The 16,024-nt window shown below is 43.8% G+C and overlaps 1 long non-coding RNA gene across 1 annotated transcript in view; it reads left to right on the top strand.

Annotated features, from left to right (window-relative positions):
* The first annotated feature begins 14,287 nt into the window (after positions 1 to 14,287).
* Positions 14,288 to 16,024, top strand: part of LOC307181254 — a 98,115-nt gene continuing 96,378 nt past the window's right edge. Inside the window, exon 1 of the long non-coding RNA XR_013826229.1 lies at positions 14,288 to 14,355. This is a non-coding gene — a long non-coding RNA (uncharacterized lncRNA). The remainder of the gene's footprint in view (positions 14,356 to 16,024) is intronic.

Below are 16,024 nucleotides of genomic sequence, written 5' to 3'. Positions count from 1 at the left end.
GTAGCCAAGTTTACATTCCGTGTATTAGTGATATCTTATGATGTTTCTTTTTCTGTGTGACTTATTTCAGTTAGAATCATCATACCTGAATCCACTCATTGTGATGCTAAGGGCCTGATGACATAGAATTCATTGCTGAGTGATATTGCTTTGTAAGTAAATACCACAACTTCTTTATCCATTTTTCACTTTCTGCGATGTTGAACTTGTACTGTAAACGAGGTTCTTGTAAACAGAGGCGTCCCAAACTTTTGGTGGCTGTGTCTTTTTGATTTTAATTTCCCTAAGCTATAGGACCATAAGTGGCAGTGCCCTAGGTTCTGTTGCTTTGTTTTTTAGATGTTTCAGGAAACACCATACACTTCTCCCGAGTGTCTGTTGGCAATTTACATCCCGCCCATCAGCATAACAAGGCTCCCAGTTCTCCATGGCCTGTCCTGCCTTTCTGGATTTTACACTTTTTTCAGATGGCCCTTTTGACTGGGGGGAAGTGAGACTTCATTGTAGTGCAGATTTCCTTTGCAAGCTTGCTTGGTTGGCCAAAAAGGGCGTATGCGTTTTTTCCTGAATATATTCAGGAAAAAACGCATACGCCCTTTTTGGCCAAGTGCATCATTGTGGACGTTCTGCCTCTTTTCCTATGCTTTCAATGCAATTCCAGTCTACCTCCTGAAATCGGTTTCCTGCAATTCTGCCCCGCTTTCAAGTCCTCTTGGCAGCCTTACTTCAGTCTATTTTTGGACGATAGCTGTCATTTATAACTCTGCAGGTTTGTGAATTACAGTGCCCCTGAGCTCCTTTCTTCAACTCGCTTTCTTGTGACCTGGCCGCAACACCGCAGGATGGCTTCAGGCCCTAATCTGGTTCCGGTCCGGCATGCTGAGCCTTTGGTTAATTCCTCTTCCTGGTGGGAAATGAGAGTTAAATTTGCCCGTCCAGACACCTCCAGCTAGCCTCTCATTGGTTCTCGCTATTCCTGTTCATCTTCCGCAGAAATTGCAAACTGGGCCAAACAGGAGGTTAAAGGGACTGACTCTCCAAGTGGGGAGAGTGTTAGTAAAGCGTCTGGAATGTTGCACCCGAGTACCAGGGGAGGAAAACTGAGACATATTTGAACACGTCTCCCGATCACATGGTTGATCATACTCTAGGTTCCACATGCAGGTTTTACCTGAAGGAAGAATACCTTAAACCTGGGTAGTTGAAACCCGTGGAATGGGTACCATGCAATATGACTTCAAAGGGTCTTCATTTGCTCACCGAACCTCTCCAATCCTATCACTGCTGCGTTTATGCCCCTGTACACATGCTTGATTCTCTTTCGGAGACATAGCAATCCATAGGTTTTAAGATACTTACTAGTCAGGTACATTCTTAGGCGTTTAATATGCGGTGTTGAGTCCATTTCGTTGAGCAAGGAGTAGCTCTTGTCTATTCCATATTTGACTTAAGGAACTTTATCTGTGCTCATTTCAATCTCTGGTTTTATGCAGCACCCCAACTCACCTTTCCCCTTAAGCAAGCATAAGTTGGTTTTCTAAATTTGAGACCCTGTTCTGTTCTGTAATTCAGTTCCTGTGTAGCCAAGTTTACATTCCGTGTATTACTGATATCTTATGATGTTTCTTTTTCTGTGTGACTTATTTCAGTTAGAATCATCATACCTGAATCCACTCATTGTGCTGCTAAGGGCCTGATGACACAGATTTCATTGCTGAGTGATATTGCTTTGTAAGTAAATACCACAACTTCTTTATCCATTTTTCACTTTCTGCGATGTTGAACTTGTACTGTAAACGAGGTTCTTGTAAACAGAGGCGTCCCAAACTTTGGGGTGGCTGTGTCTTTTTGATTTTAATTTCCCTAAGCTATAGGACCATAAGTGGCAGTGCCCTAGGCTCTGTTGCTTTGTTTTTTAGATGTTTCAGGAAACACCATACACTTCTCCCAAGTGTCTGTTGGCAATTTACATCCTGCCCATCAGCATAACAAGGCTCCCAGTTCTCCATGGCCTGTCCTGCCTTTCTGGATTTTACACTTTTTTCAGATGGCCCTTTTGACCGGGGAGAAGTGAGACTTCATTGTAGTGCAGATTTCCTTTGCAAGCTTGCTTGGTTGGCCAAAAAGGGCGTATGCGTTTTTTCCTGAATATATTCAGGAAAAAACGCATACGCCCTTTTTGGCCAAGTGCATCATTGTGGACGTTCTGCCTCTTTTCCTATGCTTTCAATGCAATTCCAGTCTACCTCCTGAAATCGGTTTCCTGCAATTCTGCCCCGCTTTCAAGTCCTCTTGGCAGCCTTACTTCAGTCTATTTTTCGACGATAGCTGTCATTTATAACTCTGCAGGTTTGTGAATTACAGTGCCCCTGAGCTCCTTTCTTCAACTCGCTTTCTTGTGACCTGGCCGCAACACCGCAGGATGGCTTCAGGCCCTAATCTGGTTCCGGCACGGGACGCTGAGCCTTTGGTTATTTCCTCTTCCTGGTGGGAAATGAGAGTTAAATTTGCCCGTCTAGACACCTCCAGCTAGCCTCTCATTGGTTCTCGCTATTCCTGTTCATCTTCCGCAGAAATTGCAAACTGGGCCAAACAGGAGGTTAAAGGCTCTGACTCTCCAAGTGGGGAGAGTGTTAGTAAAGCGTCTGGAATGTTGCACCCGAGTACCAGGGGAGGAAAACTGAGACATATTTGAACACGTCTCCCGTTCACATGGTTGATCATACTTGGGTTCCACATGCATGTCTTAGCTGAAGGAAGAATACCTTAAACCTGGAGATTTGAGACCCGTGTAATGGGTACCATGCAATATGACTTCAAAGGGTCTTCATTTGCTCACCGAACCTCTCCAATCCTATCACTGCTGCGTTTATGCCCCTGTACACATGCTTGATTCTCTTTCGGAGACATAGCAATCCATAGGTTTCAAGATACTTACTAGTCAGGTACATTCTTAGGCGTTTAATATGGGGTGTTGAGTCCATTTCGTTGAGCAAGGAGTAGCTCTTGTCTATTCCATATTTGGCTTAAGGAACTTTATCTGTGCTCATTTCAATCTCTGGTTTTATGCAGCACCCCAACTCACCTTTACCCTTAAGCAAGAATAAGTTGTTTTTCTAAATTTGAGACCCTGTTCTGTTCTGTAATTCAGTTCCTGTGTAGCCAAGTTTACATTCCGTGTATTATTGATATCTTATGATGTTTCTTTTTCTGTGTGACTTATTTCAGTTAGAATCATCGTACCTGAATCTACTCATTATGCTGCTACGGGCCTGATGACATAGATTTCATTGCTGAGTGATACTGCATTGTACGTAAGTACCACAAGTTCTTTATCCATTTTTCACTTTCTGCGATGTTGAACTTGTACTGTAAACGTGGTTCTTGTAAACAGAGCCGTTCCAAACTTTGGGGTGGCTGTGTCTTTTCGATTTTAATTTCCCTAAGCTATAGGACCATAAGTGGAAGTGCCCTAGGCTCTGTTGCTTTGTTTTTTAGATGTTTCAGGAAACACCATACACTTCTCCTGAGTGTCTGTTGGCAATTTACATCCCGCCCATCAGCATAACAAGGCTCCCAGTTCTCCATGGCCTGTTGCCTTTCTGGATTTTACACTTTTTTCAGATGGCCCTTTTGACCGGGGGGAAGTGAGACTTCATTGTAGTGCAGATTTCCTTTGCAAGCTTGCTTGGTTGGCCAAAAAGGGCGTATGCGTTTTTTCCTGAATATATTCAGGAAAAAACGCATACGCCCTTTTTGGCCAAGTGCATCATTGTGGACGTTCTGCCTCTTTTCCTATGCTTTCAATGCAATTCCAATCTGCCTCCTGAAATCGGTTTCCTGCAATTCTGCCCCGCTTTCAAGTCCTCTTGGCAGCCTTACTTCAGTCTATTTTTGGACGATAGCTGTCATTTATAACTCTGCAGGTTTGTGAATTACAGTGCCCCTGAGCTCCTTTCTTCAACTCGCTTTCTTGTGAGCTGGCAGCAACACCGCAGGATGGCTTCAGGCCCTAATCTGGTTCCGGCACGGCACGCTGAGCCTTTGGTTATTTCCTCTTCCTGGTGGGAAATGAGAGTTAAATTTGCCCGTCCAGACACCTCCAGCTAGCCTCTCATTGGTTCTCGCTATTCCTGTTCATCTTCCGCAGAAATTGCAAACTGGGCCAAACAGGAGGTTAAAGGCGCTGACTCTCCAAGTCGGGAGAGTGTTAGTAAAGCGTCTGGAATGTTGCACCCGAGTACCAGGGGAGGAAAACTGAGACATATTTGAACACGTCTCCCGTTCACATGGTTGATCATACTTGGGTTCCACATGCATGTTTTAGCTGAAGGAAGAATACCTTAAACCTGGAGAGTTAAGACCCGTGTAATGGGTACCATGCAATATGACTTCAAAGGGTCTTCATTTGCTCACCGAACCTCTCCAATCCTATCACTGCTGCATTTATGCCCCTGTACACATGCTTGATTCTCTTTCGGAGACATAGCAATCCATAGGTTTTAAGATACTTACTAGTCAGGTACATTCTTAGGCGTTTAATATGCGGTGTTGAGTCCATTTCGTTGAGCAAGGAGTAGCTCTTGTCTATTCCATATTTGACTTAAGGAACTTTATCTGTGCTCATTTCAATCTCTGGTTTTATGCAGCACCCCAACTCACCTTTACCCTTAAGCAAGCATAAGTTGGTTTTCTAAATCTGAGACCCTGTTCTGTTCTGTAATTCAGTTCCTGTGTAGCCAAGTTTACATTCCGTGTATTACTGATATCTTATGATGTTTCTTTTTCTGTGTGACTTATTTCAGTTAGAATCATCATACCTGAATCCACTCATTGTGCTGCTAAGGGCCTGATGACACAGATTTCATTGCTGAGTGATATTGCTTTGTAAGTAAATACCACAACTTCTTTATCCATTTTTCACTTTCTGCGATGTTGAACTTGTACTGTAAACGAGGTTCTTGTAAACAGAGGCGTCCCAAACTTTGGGGTGGCTGTGTCTTTTTGATTTTAATTTCCCTAAGCTATAGGACCATAAGTGGCAGTGCCCTAGGCTCTGTTGCTTTGTTTTTTAGATGTTTCAGGAAACACCATACACTTCTCCCAAGTGTCTGTTGGCAATTACATCCTGCCCATCAGCATAACAAGGCTCCCAGTTCTCCATGGCCTGTCCTGCATTTCTGGATTTTACACTTTTTTCAGATGGCCCTTTTGACCGGGGAGAAGTGAGACTTCATTGTAGTGCAGATTTCCTTTGCAAGCTTGCTTGGTTGGCCAAAAAGGGCGTATGCGTTTTTTCCTGAATATATTCAGGAAAAAACGCATACGCCCTTTTTGGCCAAGTGCATCATTGTGGACGTTCTGCCTCTTTTCCTATGCTTTCAATGCAATTCCAGTCTACCTCCTGAAATCGGTTTCCTGCAATTCTGCCCCGCTTTCAAGTCCTCTTGGCAGCCTTACTTCAGTCTATTTTTGGACGATAGCTGTCATTTATAACTCTGCAGGTTTGTGAATTACAGTGCCCCTGAGCTCCTTTCTTCAACTCGCTTTCTTTTGAGCTGGCCGCAACACCGCAGGATGGCTTCAGGCCCTAATCTGGTTCCGGCACGGCACGCTGAGCCTTTGGTTAATTCCTCTTCCTGGTGGGAAATGAGAGTTAAATTTGCCCGTCCAGACACCTCCAGCTAGCCTCTCATTGGTTCTCGCTATTCCTGTTCATCTTCCGCAGAAATTGCAAACTGGGCCAAACAGGAGGTTAAAGGGACTGACTCTCCAAGTGGGGAGAGTGTTAGTAAAGCGTCTGGAATGTTGCACCCGAGTACCAGGGGAGGAAAACTGAGACATATTTGAACACGTCTCCCGTTCACATGGTTGATCATACTTGGGTTCCACATGCATGTCTTAGCTGAAGGAAGAATACCTTAAACCTGGAGAGTTGAGACCCGTGTAATGGGTACCATGCAATATGACTTCAAAGGGTCTTCATTTGCTCACCGAACCTCTCCAATCCTATCACTGCTGCGTTTATGCCCCTGTACACATGCTTGATTCTCTTTCGGAGACATAGCAATCCATAGGTTTCAAGATACTTACTAGTCAGGTACATTCTTAGGCGTTTAATATGGGGTGTTGAGTCCATTTCGTTGAGCAAGGAGTAGCTCTTGTCTATTCCATATTTGGCTTAAGGAACTTTATCTGTGCTCATTTCAATCTCTGGTTTTATGCAGCACCCCAACTCACCTTTACCCTTAAGCAAGAATAAGTTGTTTTTCTAAATTTGAGACCCTGTTCTGTTCTGTAATTCAGTTCCTGTGTAGCCAAGTTTACATTCCGTGTATTACTGATATCTTATGATGTTTCTTTTTCTGTGTGACTTATTTCAGTTAGAATCATCGTACCTGAATCTACTCATTATGCTGCTACGGGCCTGATGACATAGATTTCATTGCTGAGTGATACTGCATTGTACGTAAGTACCACAAGTTCTTTATCCATTTTTCACTTTCTGCGATGTTGAACTTGTACTGTAAACGAGGTTCTTGTAAACAGAGCCGTTCCAAACTTTGGGGTGGCTGTGTCTTTTCGATTTTAATTTCCCTAAGCTATAGGACCATAAGTGGAAGTGCCCTAGGCTCTGTTGCTTTGTTTTTTAGATGTTTCAGGAAACACCATACACTTCTCCTGAGTGTCTGTTGGCAATTTACATCCCGCCCATCAGCATAACAAGGCTCCCAGTTCTCCATGGCCTGTTGCCTTTCTGGATTTTACACTTTTTTCAGATGGCCCTTTTGACCGGGGGGAAGTGAGACTTCATTGTAGTGCAGATTTCCTTTGCAAGCTTGCTTGGTTGGCCAAAAAGGGCGTATGCGTTTTTTCCTGAATATATTCAGGAAAAAACGCATACGCCCTTTTTGGCCAAGTGCATCATTGTGGACGTTCTGCCTCTTTTCCTATGCTTTCAATGCAATTCCAGTCTGCCTCCTGAAATCGGTTTCCTGCAATTCTGCCACGCTTTCAAGTCCTCTTGGCAGCCTTACTTCAGTCTATTTTTGGACGATAGCTGTCATTTATAACTCTGCAGGTTTGTGAATTACAGTGCCCCTGAGCTCCTTTCTTCAACTCGCTTTCTTGTGAGCTGGCAGCAACACCGCAGGATGGCTTCAGGCCCTAATCTGGTTCCGGCACGGCACGCTGAGCCTTTGGTTATTTCCTCTTCCTGGTGGGAAATGAGAGTTAAATTTGCCCGTCCAGACACCTCCAGCTAGCCTCTCATTGGTTCTCGCTATTCCTGTTCATCTTCCGCAGAAATTGCAAACTGGGCCAAACAGGAGGTTAAAGGCGCTGACTCTCCAAGTCGGGAGAGTGTTAGTAAAGCGTCTGGAATGTTGCACCCGAGTACCAGGGGAGGAAAACTGAGACATATTTGAACACGTCTCCCGTTCACATGGTTGATCATACTTGGGTTCCACATGCATGTTTTAGCTGAAGGAAGAATACCTTAAACCTGGAGAGTTAAGACCCGTGTAATGGGTACCATGCAATATGACTTCAAAGGGTCTTCATTTGCTCACCGAACCTATCCAATCCTATCACTGCTGCGTTTATGCCCCTGTACACATGCTTGATTCTCTTTCGGAGACATAGCAATCCATAGGTTTTAAGATACTTACTAGTCAGGTACATTCTTAGGCGTTTAATATGCGGTGTTGAGTCCATTTCGTTGAGCAAGGAGTAGCTCTTGTCTATTCCATATTTGACTTAAGGAACTTTATCTGTGCTCATTTCAATCTCTGGTTTTATGCAGCACCCCAACTCACCTTTACCCTTAAGCAAGCATAAGTTGGTTTTCTAAATTTGAGACCCTGTTCTGTTCTGTAATTCAGTTCCTGTGTAGCCAAGTTTACATTCCGTGTATTACTGATATCTTATGATGTTTCTTTTTCTGTGTGACTTATTTCAGTTAGAATCATCATACCTGAATCCACTCATTGTGCTGCTAAGGGCCTGATGACACAGATTTCATTGCTGAGTGATATTGCTTTGTAAGTAAATACCACAACTTCTTTATCCATTATTCACTTTCTGCGATGTTGAACTTGTACTGTAAACGAGGTTCTTGTAAACAGAGCCGTTCCAAACTTTGGGGTGGCTGTGTCTTTTTGATTTTAATTTCCCTAAGCTATAGGACCATAAGTGGAAGTGCCCTAGGTTCTGTTGCTTTGTTTTTTAGATGTTTCAGGATACACCATACACTTCTCCCGAGTGGTTGTTGGCAATTTACATCCCGCCCATCAGCATAACAAGGCTCCCAGTTCTCCATGGCCTGTTCTGCCTTTCTGGATTTTACACTTTTTGCAGATGGCCCTTTTGACCGGGGGGAAGTGAGACTTCATTGTAGTGCAGATTTCCTTTGCAAGCTTGCTTGGTTGGCCAAAAAGGGCGTATGCGTTTTTTCCTGAATATATTCAGGAAAAAACGCATACGCCCTTTTTGGCCAAGTGCATCATTGTGGACGTTCTGCCTCTTTTCCTATGCTTTCAATGCAATTCCAGTCTGCCTCCTGAAATCGGTTTCCTGCAATTCTGCCCCGCTTTCAAGTCCTCTTGGCAGCCTTACTTCAGTCTATTTTTGGACGATAGCTGTCATTTATAACTCTGCAGGTTTGTGAATTACAGTGCCCCTGAGCTCCTTTCTTCAACTCGCTTTCTTTTGAGCTGGCCGCAACTCCGCAGGATGGCTTCAGGCCCTAATCTGGTTCCGGCACGGCACGCTGAGCCTTTGGTTAATTCCTCTTCCTGGTGGGAAATGAGAGTTAAATTTGCCCGTCCAGACACCTCCAGCTAGCCTCTCATTGGTTCTCGCTATTCCTGTTCATCTTCCGCAGAAATTGCAAACTGGGCCAAACAGGAGGTTAAAGGGACTGACTCTCCAAGTGGGGAGAGTGTTAGTAAAGCGTCTGGAATGTTGCACCCGAGTACCAGGGGAGGAAAACTGAGACATATTTGAACACGTCTCCCGATCACATGGTTGATCATACTTGGGTTCCACATGCATGTCTTAGCTGAAGGAAGAATACCTTAAACCTGGAGAGTTGAGACCCGTGTAATGGGTACCATGCAATATGACTTCAAAGGGTCTTCATTTGCTCACCGAACCTCTCCAATCCTATCACTGCTGCGTTTATGCCCCTGTACACATGCTTGATTCTCTTTCGGAGACATAGCAATCCATAGGTTTTAAGATACTTACTAGTCAGGTACATTCTTAGGCGTTTAATATGCAGTGTTGAGTCCATTTCGTTGAGCAAGGAGTAGCTCTTGTCTATTCCATATTTGGCTTAAGGAACTTTATCTGTGCTCATTTCAATCTCTGGTTTTATGCAGCACCCCAACTCACCTTTACCCTTAAGCAAGCATAAGTTGGTTTTCTAAATTTGAGACCCTGTTCTGTTCTGTAATTCAGTTCCTGTGTAGCCAAGTTTACATTCCGTGTATTACTGATATCTTATGATGTTTCTTTTTCTGTGTGACTTACTTCAGTTAGAATCATCATACCTGAATCCACTCATTGTGCTGCTAAGGGCCTGATGACACAGATTTCATTGCTGAGTGATATTGCTTTGTAAGTAAATACCACAACTTCTTTATCCATTTTTCACTTTCTGCGATGTTGAACTTGTACTGTAAACGAGGTTCTTGTAAACAGAGCCGTTCCAAACTTTGGGGTGGCTGTGTCTTTTTGATTTTAATTTCCCTAAGCTATAGGACCATAAGTGGAAGTGCCCTAGGTTCTGTTGCTTTGTTTTTTAGATGTTTCAGGAAACACCATACACTTCTCCCGAGTGGTTGTTGGCAATTTACATCCCGCCCATCAGCATAACAAGGCTCCCAGTTCTCCATGGCTTGTCCTGCCTTTCTGGATTTTACACTTTTTTGAGATGGCCCTTTTGACCGGGGGGAATTGAGACTTCATTGTAGTGCAGATTTCCTTTGCAAGCTTGCTTGGTTGGCCAAAAAGGGCGTATGCGTTTTTTCCTGAATATATTCAGGAAAAAACGCATACGCCCTTTTTGGCCAAGTGCATCATTGTGGACGTTCTGCCTCTTTTCCTATGCTTTCAATGCAATTGCAGTCTACCTCCTGAAATCGGTTTCCTGCAATTCTGCCCCGCTTTCAAGTCCTCTTGGCAGCCTTACTTCAGTCTATTTTTGGACGATAGCTGTCATTTATAACTCTGCAGGTTTGTGAATTACAGTGCCCCTGAGCTCCTTTCTTCAACTTGCTTTCTTTTGAGCTGGCCGCAACACCGCAGGATGGCTTCAGGCCCTAATCTGGTTCCGGTACGGCACGCTGAGCCTTTGGTTATTTCCTCTTCCTGGTGGGAAATGAGAGTTAAATTTGCCCGTCTAGACACCTCCAGCTAGCCTCTCATTGGTTCTCGCTATTCCTGTTCATCTTCCGCAGAAATTGCAAACTGGGCCAAACAGGAGGTTAAAGGCTCTGACTCTCCAAGTGGGGAGAGTGTTAGTAAAGCGTCTGGAATGTTGCACCCGAGTACCAGGGGAGGAAAACTGAGACATATTTGAACACGTCTCCCGTTCACATGGTTGATCATACTTGGGTTCCACATGCATGTCTTAGCTGAAGGAAGAATACCTTAAACCTGGAGAGTTGAGACCCGTGTAATGGGTACCATGCAATATGACTTCAAAGGGTCTTCATTTGCTCACCGAACCTCTCCAATCCTATCACTGCTGCGTTTATGCCCCTGTACACATGCTTGATTCTCTTTCGGAGACATAGCAATCCATAGGTTTCAAGATACTTACTAGTCAGGTACATTCTTAGGCGTTTAATATGGGGTGTTGAGTCCATTTCGTTGAGCAAGGAGTAGCTCTTGTCTATTCCATATTTGGCTTAAGGAACTTTATCTGTGCTCATTTCAATCTCTGGTTTTATGCAGCACCCCAACTCACCTTTACCCTTAAGCAAGAATAAGTTGTTTTTCTAAATTTGAGACCCTGTTCTGTTCTGTAATTCAGTTTCTGTGTAGCCAAGTTTACATTCCGTGTATTACTGATATCTTATGATGTTTCTTTTTCTGTGTGACTTATTTCAGTTAGAATCATCGTACCTGAATCTACTCATTATGCTGCTACGGGTCTGATGACATAGATTTCATTGCTGAGTGATACTGCATTGTACGTAAGTACCACAAGGTCTTTATCCATTTTTCACTTTCTGCGATGTTGAACTTGTACTGTAAACGAGGTTCTTGTAAACAGAGCCATTCCAAACTTTGGGGTGGCTGTGTCTTTTCGATTTTAATTTCCCTAAGCTATAGGACCATAAGTGGAAGTGCCCTAGGCTCTGTTGCTTTGTTTTTTAGATGTTTCAGGAAACACCATACACTTCTCCTGAGTGTCTGTTGGCAATTTACATCCCGCCCATCAGCATAACAAGGCTCCCAGTTCTCAATGGCCTGTTGCCTTTCTGGATTTTACACTTTTTTCAGATGGCCCTTTTGACCGGGGGGAAGTGAGACTTCATTGTAGTGCAGATTTCCTTTGCAAGCTTGCTTGGTTGGCCAAAAAGGGCGTATGCGTTTTTTCCTGAATATATTCAGGAAAAAACGCATACACCCTTTTTGGCCAAGTGCATCATTGTGGACGTTCTGCCTCTTTTCCTATGCTTTCAATGCAATTCCAGTCTGCCTCCTGAAATCGGTTTCCTGCAATTCTGCCCCGCTTTCAAGTCCTCTTGGCAGCCTTACTTCAGTCTATTTTTGGACGATAGCTGTCATTTATAACTCTGCAGGTTTGTGAATTACAGTGCCCCTGAGCTCCTTTCTTCAACTCGCTTTCTTGTGACCTGGCCGCAACACCGCAGGATGGCTTCAGGCCCTAATCTGGTTCTGGCCCGGCATGCTGAGCCTTTGGTTAATTCCTCTTCCTGGTGGGAAATGAGAGTTAAATTTGCCCGTCCAGACACCTCCAGCTAGCCTCTCATTGGTTCTCGCTATTCCTGTTCATCTTCCGCAGAAATTGCAAACTGGGCCAAACAGGAGGTTAAAGGCGCTGACTCTCCAAGTGGGGAGAGTGTTAGTAAAGGGTCTGGAATGTTGCACCCGAGTACCAGGGGAGGAAAACTGAGACATATTTGAACACGTCTCCCGTTCACGTGGTTGATCATACTTGGGTTCCACATGCATGTTTTAGCTGAAGGAAGAATACCTTAAACCTTGAGAGTTGAGACCCGTGTAATGGGTACCATGCAATATGACTTCAAAGGGTCTTCATTTGCTCACCGAACCTCTCCAATCCTATCACTGCTGCGTTTATGCCCCTGTACACATGCTTGATTCTCTTTTGGAGACATAGCAATCCATAGGTTTTACGATACTTACTAGTCAGGTACATTCTTAGGCGTTTAATATGCGGTGTTGAGTCCATTTCGTTGAGCAAGGAGTAGCTCTTGTCTATTCCATATTTGACTTAAGGAACTTTATCTGTGCTCATTTCAATCTCTGGTTTTATGCAGCACCCCAACTCACCTTTACCCTTAAGCAAGCATAAGTTGGTTTTCTAAATTTGAGACCCTGTTCTGTTCTGTAATTCAGTTCCTGTGTAGCCAAGTTTACATTCCGTGTATTACTGATATCTTATGATGTTTCTTTTTCTGTGTGACTTACTTCAGTTAGAATCATCACACCTGAATCCACTCATTGTGCTGCTAAGGGCCTGATGACACAAATTTCATTGCTGAGTGATATTGCTTTGTAAGTAAATACCACAACTTCTTTATCCATTTTTCACTTTCTGCGATGTTGAACTTGTACTGTAAACGAGGTTCTTGTAAACAGAGCCGTTCCAAACTTTGGGGTGGCTGTGTCTTTTTGATTTTAATTTCCCTAAGCTATAGGACCATAAGTGGAAGTGCCCTAGGTTCTGTTGCTTTGTTTTTTAGATGTTTCAGGAAACACCATACACTTCTCCCGAGTGTCTGTTGGCAATTTACATCCCGCCCATTAGCATAACAAGGCTCCCGGTTCTCAATGGCCTGTTGCCTTTCTGGATTTTACACTTTTTTCAGATGGCCCTTTTGACCGGGGGGAAGTGAGACTTCATTGTAGTGCAGATTTCCTTTGCAAGCTTGCTTGGTTGGCCAAAAAGGGCGTATGCGTTTTTTCCTGAATATATTCAAGAAAAAACGCATACGCCCTTTTTGGCCAAGTGCATCATTGTGGACGTTCTGCCTCTTTTCCTATGCTTTCAATGCAATTTCAGTCTGCCTCCTGAAATCGGTTTCCTGCAATTCTGCCCCGCTTTCAAGTCCTCTTGGCAGCCTTACTTCAGTATATTTTTGCACGATAGCTGTCATTTATAACTCTGCAGGTTTGTGAATTACAGTGCCCCTGAGCTCCTTTCTTCAACTCGCTTTCTTTTGAGCTGGCCGCAACACCGCAGGATGGCTTCAGGCCCTAATCTGGTTCCGGTACGGCACGCTGAGCCTTTGGTTATTTCCTCTTCCTGCTGGGAAATGAGAGTTAAATTTGCCCGTCCAGACACCTCCAGCTAGCCTCTCATTGGTTCTCACTATTCCTGTTCATTTTCCGCAGAAATTGCAAACTGGGCCAAACAGGAGGTTAAAGGCGCTGACTCTCCAAGTGGGGAGAGTGTTAGTAAAGCGTCTGGAATGTTGCACCCGAGTACCAGGGGAGGAAAACTGAGACATATTTGAACACGTCTCCCGTTCACATGGTTGATCATACTCTGGGTTCCACATGCATGTTTTAGCTGAAGGAAGAATACCTTAAACCTGGAGAGTTAAGACCCGTGTAATGGGTACCATGCAATATGACTTCAAAGGGTCTTCATTTGCTCACCGAACCTCTCCAATCCTATCACTGCTGCGTTTATGCCCCTGTACACATGCTTGATTCTCTTTCGGAGACATAGCAATCCATAGGTTTTAAGATACTTACTAGTCAGGTACATTCTTAGGCGTTTAATATGCGGTGTTGAGTCCATTTCGTTGAGCAAGGAGTAGCTCTTGTCTATTCCATATTTGACTTAAGGAACTTTATCTGTGCTCATTTTAATCTCTGATTTTATGCAGCACCCCAACTCACCTTTACCCTTAAGCAAGCATAAGTTGCTTTTCTAAATTTGAGACCCTGTTCTGTTCTGTAATTCAGTTCCTGTGTAGCCAAGTTTACATTCCGTGTATTACTGATATCTTATGATGTTTCTTTTTCTGTGTGACTTACTTCAGTTAGAATCATCATACCTGAATCCACTCATTGTGCTGCTAAAGGCCTGATGACACATATTTCATTGCTGAGTGATATTGCTTTGTAAGTAAATACCACAACTTCTTTATCCATTTTTCACTTTCTGCGATGTTGAACTTGTACTGTAAACGAGGTTCTTGTAAACAGAGCCGTTCCAAACTTTGGGGTGGCTGTGTCTTTTTTATTTTAATTTCCCTAAGCTATAGGACCATAAGTGGAAGTGCCCTAGGCTCTGTTGCTTTGTTTTCTAGATGTTTCAGGAAACACCATACACTTCTCCCAAGTGTCTGTTGGCAATTTACATCCCGCCCATCAGCATAACAAGGCTCCCAGTTCTCAATGGCCTGTTGCCTTTCTGGATTGTACACTTTTTACAGATGGCCCTTTTGACTGGGGGGAACTGAGACTTCATTGTAGTGCAGATTTCCTTTGCAAGCTTGCTTGGTTGGCCAAAAAGGGCGTATGCGTTTTTTTCTGAATATATTCAGGAAAAAACGCATACGCCCTTTTTGGCCAAGTGCATCATTGTGGACGTTCTGCCTCTTTTCCTATGCTTTCAATGAAATTCCAGTCTACCTCCTGAAATCAGTTTCCTGCAATTCTGCCCCGCTTTCAAGTCCTCTTGGCAGCCTTACTTCAGTCTATTTTTGGACGATAGCTGTCATTTATAACTCTGCAGGTTTGTGAATTACAGTGCCCCTGAGCTCCTTTCTTCAACTCGCTTTCTTGTGACCTGGCCGCAACACCGCAGGATGGCTTCAGGCCCTAATCTGGTTCCGGCCCGACATGCTGAGCCTTTGGTTAATTCCTCTTCCTGGTGGGAAATGAGAGTTAAATTTGCCCGTCCAGACACCTCCAGCTAGCCTCTCATTGGTTCTCGCTATTCCTGTTCATCTTCCGCAGAAATTGCAAACTGGGCCAAACAGGAGGTTAAAGGTGCTGACTCTCCAAGTGGGGAGAGTGTTAGTAAAGCGTCTGGAATGTTGCACCCGAGTACCAGGGGAGGAAAACTGAGACATATTTGAACACGTCTCCCGTTCACATGGTTGATCATACTTGGGTTCCACATGCATGTTTTAGCTGAAGGAAGAATACCTTAAACCTGGAGAGTTGAGACCCGTGTAATGGGTACCATGCAATATGACTTCAAAGGGTCTTCATTTGCTCACCGAACCTCTCCAATCCTATCACTGCTGCGTTTATGCCCCTGTACACATGCTTGATTCTCTTTTGGAGACATAGCAATCCATAGGTTTTACGATACTTACTAGTCAGGTACATTCTTAGGCGTTTAATATGCGGTGTTGAGTCCATTTCGTTGAGCAAGGAGTAGCTCTTGTCTATTCCATATTTGACTTAAGGAACTTTATCTGTGCTCATTTCAATCTCTGGTTTTATGCAGCACCCCAACTCACCTTTACCCTTAAGCAAGCATAAGTTGGTTTTCTAAATTTGAGACCCTGTTCTGTTCTGTAATTCAGTTCCTGTGTAGCCAAGTTTACATTCCGTGTATTACTGATATCTTATGATGTTTCTTTTTCTGTGTGACTTATTTCAGTTAGAATCATCACACCTGAATCCACTCAATGTGCTGCTAAGTGCCTGATGACACAAATTTCATTGCTGAGTGATATTGCTTTGTAAGTAAATACCACAACTTCTTTATCCATTTTTCACTTTCTGCGATGTTGAACTTGTACTGTAAACGAGGTTCTTGTAAACAGAGCCGTTC

Source organism: Stenella coeruleoalba (genome assembly GCF_951394435.1).
Source record: "Stenella coeruleoalba genome assembly, contig: scaffold_288, whole genome shotgun sequence".
NCBI classification, from domain to species: domain Eukaryota; kingdom Metazoa; phylum Chordata; class Mammalia; order Artiodactyla; family Delphinidae; genus Stenella; species Stenella coeruleoalba.
The sequence above is the reverse complement of the archived record's forward strand: the minus strand, read 5'-3'. Positions and strand labels throughout refer to the sequence as shown.